The sequence below is a fragment of the Notamacropus eugenii genome, chromosome 2 (assembly GCF_028372415.1).
Source record: "Notamacropus eugenii isolate mMacEug1 chromosome 2, mMacEug1.pri_v2, whole genome shotgun sequence".
NCBI lineage: Eukaryota > Metazoa > Chordata > Mammalia > Diprotodontia > Macropodidae > Notamacropus > Notamacropus eugenii.
The window spans coordinates 269,681,115-269,694,808 of record NC_092873.1 but is presented as its reverse complement, the minus strand read 5'-3'; positions in this window follow the sequence as shown (position 1 = coordinate 269,694,808).

Sequence of the window (13,694 nt, the reverse complement as noted above, 5' to 3'; positions counted from 1 at the left end):
TTTCTGTGTAATTGCTTTATCCTTCTGTAATACGAAGCCTTCAGAAGGTCTGCATTGATGTCATCTGCTTTAGGATATGAGGGCAAGAATCACCTCTACTGAATTTGCTCCAAATAGCTATCACCCGCTGTGCAAACCAATACAAGTAATTTCCCTTTCTGAATATCATTTTCTTTATCTGTAGAATGACTGAGATGGATTAAATGATCTCTAAGATTCCTTCCATTTAAAAATTCTCTAAGTCCTTAATGCAAACCCATAAAGGCATTTAAAAACTAGTGGGATGATGGCCATCGATTGTGATACTTGTACAATGACTACCAAATGGCTGTACTACTAGAGGAAGTGGATTATATCCACCTTAACCTTCTTGCTATGAGCAAGATCAGAGGGTTAAACAGGGCATTACATTGTAGAAGCAGCTTGAAGAAGGTCAGAAATAGAAGTATACAAAGGAAATATATGAACACATGAGCCAGTCATGTAGCACGAGAAAGGTATAGCTGGGTGTTCCCTTGTTGTTCTCTTGATGCCAAGAGAATTAAAGAAAGGACTCCAGCTTATAGAGTAAAACTTAATAAAACATATGGATGAGAGGAATGGGAAGGCATAGATGGCTCACCATTTGTGTCATTGGATAGGCATTGTGGTCCAGGGGAAAGAGCAATGGCTTTGGAGGAGTTGGGTTCCTACCCTGGCCCTAGGGCCTCTACCTCTGTGACCTTGGGGAGGTCATGATCACTCTGGTCTTCGAAATGAGTGAACTGGACTGGATGACTTCTAAGGTTCCTTTCAGCTCAAAATCTATACACTTCTGAAATAACAATCAATGAAGTTATAGTTCTTAGGTGGCCCAGTGAGTGGCGAGAGCTCTGTACCTGAAGTCAGGAAGACTTAAGTTCAAATTAAACTTTAAACAATGACTAGTTGTGATCCTGGGCAAATCACTTAACCTCAGTTTTCCTTAGTTTCCTTATCTGTAAAATTAGGATAATAATCGCAGCTACTTCCCAGGGTTGTGAGGATAAAAATGGGATAATATTCATAAAGTGCTTCCTAAATCTTAAACCACTATGCAAGTTCTAGCAATTCATGAAGATGACGATGACAATGAGGACGATGATTGCATTTGAATGTTCACTTGTTAAACTTTTGTTTTGGAATTAGTTTCAAATTGCTTGGTGCTTTTGTATAGTCAACATAATAAATACATAGCTTTTAAATCTAGTAAAACTCTTTGCAAATTAAAACCAGCTTATTCAACTTCCTGGAATAAGTTTTTTTCTAGTATAACTAGAAAGTATAGTTACTAGTTATACTACCACCTGTATTAAAGCTTTTAGAAGCCTATTTACCACTGAAGGAGTACATATTTAAATACTTTGGCTGGTGTGATTTCGTAAGGATCGTGGGATTTCATGCTGGAAGTGGGCCCAGCTCCCTTGTTTTGCAGATGAGGAAACTGAAACCCAAAGAAGGAAAGTTATTTACCCACAATCTTTCAGGTCACAAGTACCAGAGCCTTGGTTCAAACTCAGGTCCTCTGACTCCAAATACAGGGATGTTTCCACTAAATTACCAGCATATGGGTGCTCCCTCTAATACTACAGATTACAACTCATCTTATATACCTGCTCCTTCTGTTCAATTTTTGTCCATGTTTTTTCTGTAAATTATCAATGGAAGATCTATGCCATGTACTAGAGCCCTCCTCTACTTTAGGAGTCCTTAACCTGGGATCCATAAGCTTTTAAAAAATATTTTGGCATTTGTATTTCAGTATCATTAATTGCCTTTGTAATTCTATGAATCTTATGCTTTACCTTCCAAAATATTATTCTGAGATACAGTGCTCGGGTTTCCCCAGACTGCCAAAGGGTCCACAACACATAAAAATGATTAAGAACCCCCTAGTCTAGTTCTTTTTAATATTTTGTAGATGTTAGAACAACACTGGCTCTCATGATATAATAGCCAACACTGTTCTCTTTCCTCACTGGAAACATTTCTTAAGTTTGCTAGATGTCTTTCATTTTCATTTCTACTAAACAACCATCCCCTCCATACAACAATCCAGCCAAACTCTGCATTGTGGCAGTATTCCCTATATTCAACCTTTTTACAAAAGCTGAAGTATTTGGCTTCTCTTGAATCATCTGAATTTGTTGAAGGGGAATACCTAAGAGGCCTTCATTTATCACTCTTCTGACATGTAAAGAAAATCATTTCTGATCTAGCTCAAAGAACACAGAAAAGAAAAAGGTAGTTTAATTTTTCAAGCCTGTCAGCGTTTCCCCGGCCTATCTCTTCCTGGTGAGGTATTTAAGGAATCTTTTATTGTTTTGGCTCTTTCTAGGGCTGTCTTTCCGTCAATGGCAGCCTGAGACTTTCAGTTAACTTTTATCCCCTATTCTAAGCTTTGTTTAGGACCTTCCCTGCTTTCATCCCCTTGGTAGTATAGCACTTCTGTAGCTCAGAGGCCTTCAGTGTTTCCCATGCAGGCCAGTTCTGCTGTTCTCTTATGTTGTTACCCCTCTATATGTATTTGTCTATCTGAGCAGTTTCATCTCCTTTTATTAAAGGCTTCATTTTTCAAAAAAAATTTTAATATAATAAAAATTCTCCATTTTACTAACTCACTTTACTCTTCACAACAATCTGGGATTCCTCAAAAATTCCTTCAAAATTGCTCTCATTCTGTGCAGTGACTTCACCCTTCCCACTCCCAACTTTTTCAGGTTGCTCTTCCATTTATGGGGAGTGTCTCATCTCCGATGATTCACACTGGGCTTCCTCTTATCTTTCTGCCAACTGATTTCATGGTTGTATGTCTGAGAATAACTTCATGCTATGCCTATAGCAAGATTTTTCTGCTCATGTCAGCCTTCATGGGGGAAAAATACTATTCTCATAAGAAATTAAGCTAATTCTTAACTTTGTTAATCACTGTTAAATGCTGTGGGAAGTAAGAACAGTCCAACTTTTTGAATGGTTTGTAGATTTTTGCATCACTTTCTTTAAGATTCTGATGGCATTGTTCCTTAACACCATATTTTTTACCTGATTGAAATTTCGGGTTATGTGTGTGTGTGTGTGTGTGTGTGTGTGTGTGTGTGTGTGTGTGTGTGTGTGTGTGTGTGTTTCACCCTTCATTTCCAGCTCCCTCTACCCTTTTATCCTAGTTGCCTTTCTGTTCACTCTAGGTTTCTAAATGGGTTGTTTCATGACTTTTCTCATTCCTTTCTTCTAAAGAATGGTTTCCTTATGACTTTTCTTTTTATATGCCCTTCTCTCACCACACCTCCCCACACTAAACCCTCTCTTGTAACAAAACAAACAAAAAAAACCCCATTTGAGCAAAAATAACTGATGCTAATCTCAAATGAGCCCTTGTCAACATTCTGCCCAAATGGTCCCTCCACTTTACTGAGAGGAAGGAGGTATAGAGACAACGCATTATAGTGTCTAGAGTGTTAGACATGGAGTCAAGAAATCTTGGGTTTAAATTCTTCCTCAAACGTGTGATTCTGGGAAAGTCAATTTCTATGAGCTTTGGTTTCCCCATCTACAAAAATTAGGCATGATAATAATAGCATCTCCCTTCCCCCCACACAGGATGTTGTAAGGATCAAATAATAAAAGTCTGTAAAGTGCTTTGCAAACCTTAAATAATTATCTAAATGTGGCTTCTTATTAACTTGAGCTTCAGTTTCCTCATCTATAAAATGTGTGTATTGGATAATATTTAGAGTTTCAGCTCTAAATATAGGATCCCATTATTCTATGGGCCCAACATTCCTCACTATGGTTACTCATGAGGCTAGCTTGATATTATTTCCTTTTCATATACATTATTGCAGTCGTTTTATATCTGTGTATGCATCAGTTCATATGTCTTCCCAGATTTCTTGGAATTCATATTCTTAGTGTTTCACAATAATATTCCATTTCATTCACATAATATATTTCTCCTGTTTCTTGCTAGGCTTTCCTAAAATAATTAGTTAACTTAATTAAATTAAATATTAAATTAAACTAATTCAGTAATTAAATGTGTCATCCATGTTTAGCACAGAAAACCTTTTATGATCTCCAAGAGCTCCTCCTTGGAATGTAGCCCTGCATCGCTGCTTTGGAAAAACTGGAGGCACCAAGGGGTTAAATTATGTGCCCAAAGCTATCCAACAAGAAGGCAGTGAGAAAACCAGAAATAAAAGCTGCATTCCACAGTCATTTCTTTGAAAAACCCACCAGACCACACTTCTTCTCTTTTGCTGGTGCCTCATTTCCTCTTATTGTAATTCATTCTGTATTCTTTCCTGTTTCTTTTTCTTGGCTGACTGTTGTTCTCTCACACTACGGGGTTTTAATTTCCTCATGCTATCGCCTTATCACTGAGGTCAATGTTTCCTTGTCTCTCTCTGACCTACCTATTCCTGGTTCACCCTCGACACAGTCTGTAACCTCCTGAGACTTAGTTTCCTCTGGACCTTAGTTTGCCCATCGCTAAAATGGGACTAGTCTCATTTCCTTTTCTTACAAGGCAATTGTGGGTATTAATCACGAACATTTTGGGAGAGTCTTTCATGCCAAGGACTGTGGAAGTGCTGCGGCTGCCAGTGTTTAAAATGCCTGCACCAATGAGTTCCATATGTCCCACTCCCGTGTTGACCTATCATTTATTTCTTCCTCCTCCTTAACTCTCAGCTGCCTGTTTATTCTTTCTAGTCTACCCTTTAGGTCTATTTGACCTCTGTTTTCGCTTGGCTCAGGAATTCACCAAAGAATCTTTTTATTTTTCCTAAGCTTGTAATGGGGCATGTTCACTGACAGGGGGCTGATCCCGTGAACCTTTGAAAAATACTCCATATCTTTGCACAGTCGAATGATAGGAGCTGGGGTGTGTTCTTTTTCCTGTCATGTCTATTCCAGGATATGTGATGATGACCCAGAAAAGATATAACACACTGCACAGAAAACACTTCCTTGGTCACAAATACTCTAGAGGTCATGTGCAGTGGTTTGGGGCTTTGTTTGTTTGTTTGGGGAGAAGGATGTTGTTTTGAAGGTTATCTGCCTCCACCTCCCCCCTGGCACAAATCAAGTTTTCCAAATTGTTGGATAATGGGTCATATATTGAGAACTGGGAGGACTTTAGAGGTCACTTGTCCCAAGTCCATCATTTTACAGATGATGAAACTGAAGCCCAGAAATCCTAGGTGACTTGTCCAAAGTCATATGTAAGTGTATTTAATCCTGCATTCTCTACTGCCAAAAGCAGCCCTCTTTGCTGGGCATTCCTTTATTCTATCAAATAATAAATCCCCATGATAACCACAGATCTTTGCTCATTTACACCTAGGCTCTAAATGAGGCTGAGATTTCTTAGACTACATCCAGGTCTTTTCCCTCCACGTCTAAAAATGATACTTTTGAATTTATACTACTAATGGGCGCAGAACTGAACCCTTGTCTGGAGTGTGGGGAAATGAAAGGGATAACTTTTTTCTCCTTTCTTCTCTCTTTCTCTCTATGTCTCTATCTCTGTCTCTCTGTCTATCTATGTCTCTATCTCTGTCTCTGTCTCTCTCTGTCTCTGTCTCTCTCTCTCTTTTACTACAAGGGCTCTGGTTACACCTGACATCGTTCATTTAGAAACCTGATCCTCCCAAGTTCTAACACTCACTGGATCTGCTTTCACCAGTGACTATTAAAGCAAGAATGTAACACAAGTTGCCACTTTGATTTACTCTGCAAACTGTTTGGTTAGTTAACAAAAAGAAATGTTCCCCTTTTCCTCCACTGGGAGTTTTCTCCTCCATTTCTGTTTACTTTGGATTGATAGAGTGGTTTCACATCCCTGTCGCTCTATTTGGAGATTTCAGCGGTAGGAGTAATCACATTTAGTTTAGTTTAAAGTTTGTCCAAAACAAAGCCCCAACTTGGGTCACCGTAATGGCTTGGTGGCATTTTGATTGAATTTCATAAACATATTTGTGCATGGCCATTGTTAGTCGGGGGATGGGAAAGGGGAAATTCACCCCAAATTGAAATTAAAACAACAACAACAGAAAAGAAAGCCCAACCCACCATTTGGTTTTTTTCCAGTCACAACCCATGAGTAATTACAAAAGCAAGAGCTAAAACAATACAATTACTGTGCTGAATTCTCCATGCGTTGTCACGTATAAAACTTCTAAACCCGAGTGCAAAGTATTTTCTCAGCCTGAAAACACATACCTTAAGGACAGCTCACATCGACAGCTTTTACCAAGCCTGCATTTTTAAAAGTGAAATCACTAAAATGATGCAGGACTTTGTGTGAGGTCTTTTCCCTGCAGAGTTCTTGGGAAAAAAGGCTAGATTAAATATTAGACCAACATTGTAAGGACCCAGTCACTAATCCAAACTGCTCCCCACCCTTACCTCACCTCTCTGCTCCATCTTTTTCTCTCTCCTTTGTCCATCCATCTCCCTCCTTTCTCTCCTCTCTCTCTTCTCTGTCTGTCTCTTTTTCTTCTATCCTTTTCTTTTCTCTTCCTTCTCTTGCTCTCCATTTTGTCTCCTTTATCTTTCTCTTTTATGCTTTCCTTTTTTCTTCTCTCTCATTCTCTCCTCCATTAACTTTCTTCTATCTCTCTTCCCTCTTTCTCTCTCCTTCCCCTTTTCTTTCTCTCCCTTCTCTACCTGCTCCTTCTTTTTTCTCTTTCCTAGTTGATTTTTAACTATATATACTAATAAATGAGGAGTCCTACTTTTTTAAATCTAGTGTTAAATATTTGACTTTAAAATTCATGTTGGGATTTTGGGGGACAGTGAAACTATTAGATTTACTTTCCTAAGTATGTTTTGCTTAGACACACATTTATTATAGTTGGTATTCCCTGGGTATACATCAGTTGTGCAAGAGAGGTATCCCCAAAACTTAATAACTATGACAATAATTCTTTGCAAAAATTGTTACAGATAACCAAGATAACCAGGAGTTTTCCAAACGGACAAATCCCCTAGGAACAAAATTCCTTTTCCTCTTGCTGGCTTACACAGAAAATTGCAGCTGATTTTCTCAAAAACTGGATCAATTGTGGCAGAGATTGGGTGGGGAGGAGAGGAGGGAAGGCTATAGTCTTCTGGGACAGGCCTCTCTCAGACTGTAGGGGGGCCCAAGCCTGGATAAGGGAGGGCTGCATTCCTGGAATTCACAAGGTCTATTTACTTGGGAGTGAGATATGTGCTGCCTGGGCTGGGTCACTGGGCAGGGGATCATCCTCCATCCTGAGAGAGGTAGGAGTGGCCCTCAATTAGGTCAAGAGGGGGAAGGGGAAGGGAATAAATACTTATTTAGTGCCTATGATGCTCCAGGCACTGTGCCAAGTGCATTATAAATATTATAATATGTAATAGATCATAAATATCTCATTTGATCCTCACTTTATTAGCATGATAATCCTGGGAATAGGATTTATTGTCCCCATTTTACTATCCAGGAAACTGAGGCAGACAGAAATTAAGTGACTTGTCCAGGATGACACAGCTAGTAAGTGTCTGAATCTGGATTTGAACTAGGTTTTCCTGACACCAAGTCCATCATTCTACCAACTCCACCACTTCACTGTGAAAAATGCCAAGAAAGAATATATGTCCTGCTAGTGATCAGGAATGATCAGAGTAGGGGGAACCTGCATCATGGAACACATCCCTTCAGTTTCAATCCAGCTATCTGCCCAGGCCATAGTACTATCTGCCTGCCCCACTGGCTGCTCCTCCCCAACTGAAACAGCCCACTCCCCCCTGGACCTGAGACCTGGACCTCTATACTATGGTCTTTCTTCTCAGAATTTAGGCCCCAAACCTCACTTTTGAGGAAGGCTAGGTGATGGTAGATAGAGTGCTAGGCTTGGAGTCAAGATCTTATTTCACATGCAGCCTCAGATCCGACCTGGCTATGTGACCCTGAGCAAGCCACGTAACTGCCTCAATTTCATCAACTGTAAAACCGTGAAAGTAACAACACCTGCCTCTCAGGTTGTAGTGAAGATGAAATGAGATAATGTTTTTAAAGACCTTTCTTGTGAAACTTCCAGCCATCAGGCCCAAACAAGCTGATTGTAAACTAAAGGTGTGGACTGTGTGCTAAACCAGACCACCTAGATCATTATCTGGCCCTACACAGCCAACCATGCTTTAGCTTCCCAGCTAGCAATGAACTTTCCTGCCACTCCCCTCACCCTTGTCGCCTCCCCAGAACAAAACATCGCTTTACCCTACACTTGTCCTCCCCTATTGGAATTCAATTTCCTTGAAGGTAGGAACTCTCTCTTTTTAAATATGTGTTAGTATTTATTCAGTGTTTATAGCACAGTGCCTTACACACAGTAACTGCTTTTACAATTAATTAATTAATTCATCCCTATGTAACCTGATCACAAATGAAGTGACAACAAGGAGACCTGTCCCTGGAATTCATCCTGCGTCATTAGAAGCATTTATTTTCTTTCTTTGCTCTTTCTCTTCATTCCCTCCTTTTTCTTCCTTCTTTTATTTCTTGTTTTCTTTCTTCTTTCCATCCTTCCTTCCTGTCATTTCTTTTGTTCAAGGGATCCTTATCCCAACTCCTACTCCGATTTATGACTCAAGTCTTCGGAGCTTGGCTATATCTCCCCCTTAGAGTTTTAGAAGGACACCAAGAGAACTCTGGGGGTTGAGAGTGATTCCCTAATGTCATTGGTTTTACCTTCTGCAGGTGTGCCTCCATCCTGAGATTATCAGTTGAGAATCAATTTAGCTAGTCAGCCTTAAGGAACTTTTAGAAAGGCACTTTTACTCACGTGGAACAGTCAGACTAATCGGTGTGAAACATCCACTCAGAAATTTGTGAAACACTCTCCTACAGAGTGGAACAGTGGGTCCAGGCTTAGATAGCCTTTCCCTTCCTATTTGTAGTGCTCAAGAAGCTTTCCTTAAGCCTGCTTTGCATCTAGTCTGTCCCTGGATCCCAATGCAAACAATACCATCAGCAGATTTGGGTCTATCACTAGGATGTCATTTGGAGGATAGGAAAGACAGACTCCTCCAGATTCTTCAGAACTGACAAGGTCCTTCTCTGGCCAAAAGCATGGGTCTAGGGTTGGAGACGGAAGAGAACTGGCCAAGGCCTCTCCATCTCCCCCCCTCCCCCCGCCGGGTTCTCACTTAGGGGTGTGCTGAAAGCTTTCTTCTGCTTGCCCCTGCTCAAACCTCTGCTTTCCCTCATCCCCAGTTATTTCAGTTACTTCGTTCTTTTATACAAGATTCAGAGAGTCTGATGCAACGTCATGACGGATGTCATTTCACTTCATCAGATGGCTTTTAAAGACATCACACTTAGGCAGGTGGAGCCCCGGAGAGTGAGGAGAGAGTTCTGGATCTGGAATTAGGAAGACCTGAGTTCAAGTCCACCCTCAGATACTTACTAGCTGCACCATCTGTGCTCTATTTGATCTTCAAGCACATTGGAAGAATTGAAAGATCATTGGTTTTTGAGCAGTAAACTCTGGTGAAACAAGCTTGATTGTTATTAATGTTGTAATTACTTTTCCTGCTCATGGCTGGGGATGAATACATTCACTGGCTTCATCCTGCCTGGAAAATGTGAGCACTGTAGCCTATGGAACAGGTTGTCCATTTTTAAAGATGGCATGAAAGATTAGAAGTGCTCTGGAGTTGGTGATGGCTGGCTGCGATTATGAATATAGAGCCAAATGATGATTGCTGAATTCTAGAGCAAATATACTACTAAACTGAGACTGTTTTGAGTCAGTGATGTTTAGTGAATTTGTGGTAATTTTAAAGTGACTCCCTTCAAGGAATGAGTGGGTACCTTGATTCCAACTTTGGTCTCTCTCACCTATTTCTACAAAGCTAAAAATAACTTGGATTATTCACATGAGAAAGGTCTGTTTGTGTATTGGCTCTCTTTACTAAGGCTCAGGACTGCCCTGGGGAGGAAAATGTTTACTTTCCTTATCAGATTTTTTTTTTTAAAGTAAATTCTTGGATTTCATTCAAAAGAGAAATGTATTATACTGGCTAGTCCTTTTCTAAGAATTCCATTAAAAGAATCTCTAAGGAAGATTATGCTCTTTTAGCACAAGATTAGTTGTTAATAGATAATGAGGAGAAGGAGGAGGAAGGTGATGATAACTAACATTTATGTAGTGCTGACTATATGCCAGGAACTACGCTAAGCGCTTTACAAATATTATCTCTTTTGATCCTCACGTCACCCGTAGGGTGCAGGAACTATTATTAACCCCAATTTACAGTTGAGGAAACTGAGGCACACATGATTTAAACGACTTGCCCAGGGTCACACAGATAGTAAGTCTCTGAGGTTGGCTTTGAACTTGGGTCTTCCTGACTGAGACCCTGTGTTGTATCCATTATGCCACCTAGCAGCCAATCTCTTGATTACACAGCCATGGAAAATGTCTATCCTGGAGTCATTCATTGAGGACTTTTGCCCTGGGCACCTACTGTGTAGTTTCCCATTGCCCATAGAATAAAATGCAGACTCTTTGCCTTGGCATTCAGATGCCCCAACCTTATTTTCCAGCCTTATTGCATATGAATGCAGCTCTTAGCGCAAAGCCTGGCACTTAGTAGGTGCATAGTAAGTATTTGCTGATTGTTGGCTCCCTTCATGTACTCTACCTTGTAATCAGAATGAACTATTAGCTGTTCCCCAATCTCATTGTGCCTTTTTCTGAAATTTGAGCAGACTACTTACTCCAAATCTCACTCTCATAAAATCCTCTTTTAGATCTACCTCAGGAACCACTTGTTCTAAGTAGTCGACTCTGATCTCCCCCAGCTAAAAAATGATCCAGCTTTCCCCAATCTCTCACCCTTCTGTTTCACTTATATACACTCATCATTGTCTATCTTATGTTACTATGCTTTGTTTTTATACTTCCCAGTTTTTAGTAAACATTTAATAAATTCTTTTTATTCATGGTGTCTGGCATACAGCAAATGCTTAATAAGTTGTTAACTTGATTAGTCATCACAAACAGACCTTTCTCATGTGAATGATCCAAATTACTTGTATGCATATCTTATCTTTCTTTCAATGAGAATGAACATGGCATCAAGGTCAGCTATTGCACCGATGGTAAGTTCTTCAACTTGAAAAGGTTATAAGCCAAGACCAACGTGGAAGGAGCGTTGGTGCATGATTTCTGTTTGTGGATGATTGTGAACTCAATGTAGCCTCTAAAGCTGAGATACAACAAAGTATGGATCAATTCACTGCTGCTTGTGCTAATGTTGGCCTAACAACATGAAGAAAATATAGGTGCTCCATCATCTACCACCACACCATCCATACATGGAACCATTGGTTACAGCAAATGGAGAAGTTCTGAATTCTGTGGATAAGTTCACTTACCTTGGTAGTGTACTTTCCAGGGACATACACATTGAATGATATAGATGCATGCATTGCCAGAGTTAGCTCAGTGTTTGGGAGGCTCTGAAGGAAAGTGTGGGAGAGAGAAGGTATTAGACATATAAAATAACAAGCTTTCTAATACTGTAGACTGGGTGAATGATGATGGCCCTAACACAGATTTTATGAATTAATAAGGAAGAGTAGCTTTAGAGGGAAAGATATACTCAGTTTTGGACATAAACTTGAGATGGAGATGGGATATCCAAATAGAATTGGCCTATAAGTAGCTGATGTTGTCTAGAGCTTAGGAACAAGGTCAGAGTTTGGGATACAGACTTGGGAATTATCTGCCTAGAAGTGATAGATGAAATGATGGGAATGAATGACATTGCTAGACTAAGTATAAAGAAAAAAGACAAGAAGACCAAGAATAGGTCCTTGAAGAACACTCACATTAAGAGAATGAGGAGCTAAAGGAGAAAAATGAGCAATGAGAGAGGTAGAAGAGAAGCAGGAGATTATGATGTCTCTGAAGCCAGAGGAGAAAACATTAAAGGTAAGTGGCCAAGAGTCTTAAGTTCTCTAGAGAACGAGGCCAAAAGGAGTGAGGACTCAGAAAAACAAGAAATGGTGAGTAGGAAATAATCAGTGATGCCATCAGTGATGCCACTGAAGGCACTTTCAGGAAAGTGGCATGGATAGACACTGGAGCCCAAGGAGTTGAGGAGAGTAGTTGATGGGGAAATAGAATCATGTTTTGCATACACCAGTTTTTAAAGACATTTAGCTGTGAAGAGAAGAAATGTGATCATTACTAGATTGAGTGCTAGAATCAAGGAAAGATTGGGGGGTTTTTTAGAGTGAGGGAGAAACCTAAGCATGATTATGGTCAGGAGGAAAGAAGCCAGAAGAGAGGGAGAGGTTGAAGATTTATGAGAAAAAGAGGAGGATAATTGTGGGAGCAAGGTCCTTGAGGGAATGTAATCAAAAAGAAAGTTTAGCTTTAAATGAAATATGGATACTTTTTCCCTGAAAGGCTGAGGGGAAAGAGCAGTACATAAGGTCAGATTGATTCTTTTAAGGAAATGAACCAGTTTTAAAAAATAAATTGATGTCTTATTTTTAGATAACCTTCATTTCAGATAAACCACTCAGAGATATATCTTTTTTTTTATTAAGAATAGAAAAAGAAAAAAGAAAAAGTAGAGGAAAAAGGCAAATAGAGTCAAGTGACTTACTCATGTCACACAACTTGAGTTTGAGGCCAAATCTGAATTTATGAAGACTTGGTATTCTATCCACTGTGTCACTTAGCCACCCAGGACCTCCTCCTTAAAATGGTGGTTCTTAGAGGAATCCAGGCAATCAGTCAGAGGGAGAGGCCAAAGGGATGGGAGGGCCTTTGCAAAGAAAGATTGGCCTATTTTCTGGTCTCTTCGTTGGGGTCAAGCTTAATTATTTTAATTATATAGCATTCAGTTTTAGGTTTTAGTTTTTTTCCATTTCCATTGTTGTGGTTGTTGTCCCTTCTGGAAGAGGACCAAAATGACACCACCATGATAAAGTGAGTTTTCAATATGTCTGACTGTGGCTGATCAGACCAGGAGCTCAGAATGCTCTACCACACGTTGGACACAGATAGTCTGTGTGAACATTTGGGGTGGATATCCCAAATTTGTGTATCCTATGCAAATTCCATTGTTATACTCATTGTAGAAATCATTTTCTTGGTTCTTCTTACTTCACATTGCATCATCAGTTCATATAAGTCTTTCCATACTTCTCTGAGTTCTTCATGGTCATCATTTCTTATGGTTACAGTAATAGTCTGTGATAATAAGGTGCCACAATTTGTTTAGCTATTTTCCAATTAAAAGCATATTTGTTGGCAGTTCTTTGCTACAAGAAGTGCTCTTTAAATATTTTGGCACCTATGGGACCTTTCTTCCTCACTTTGACCTTGTGGTTTCCTTTGATTTTGTATTCCTAGCACTTAGAAAAATACCTGACACAAAGTAAGTGCTTAACAAATGCTTGTTGGCTGAAGAAATGAATGATTCATTGGTGTATAATCCTAGAGAGGCTGGGAGGCCAGGTAGGACTGTGGTTAGAGAACTGGTTTCAGCAAGGAAAACATGAGTTCAAATCCTTACTCTGTCACATGATGGAACTTTCTCTGTGGTGCCACAGAAGCGTCTTCACTCTGGAAGCTCACGACCCCTGGACAACTTCTCACATTGGAAATATCCTCCCATCATTTTGG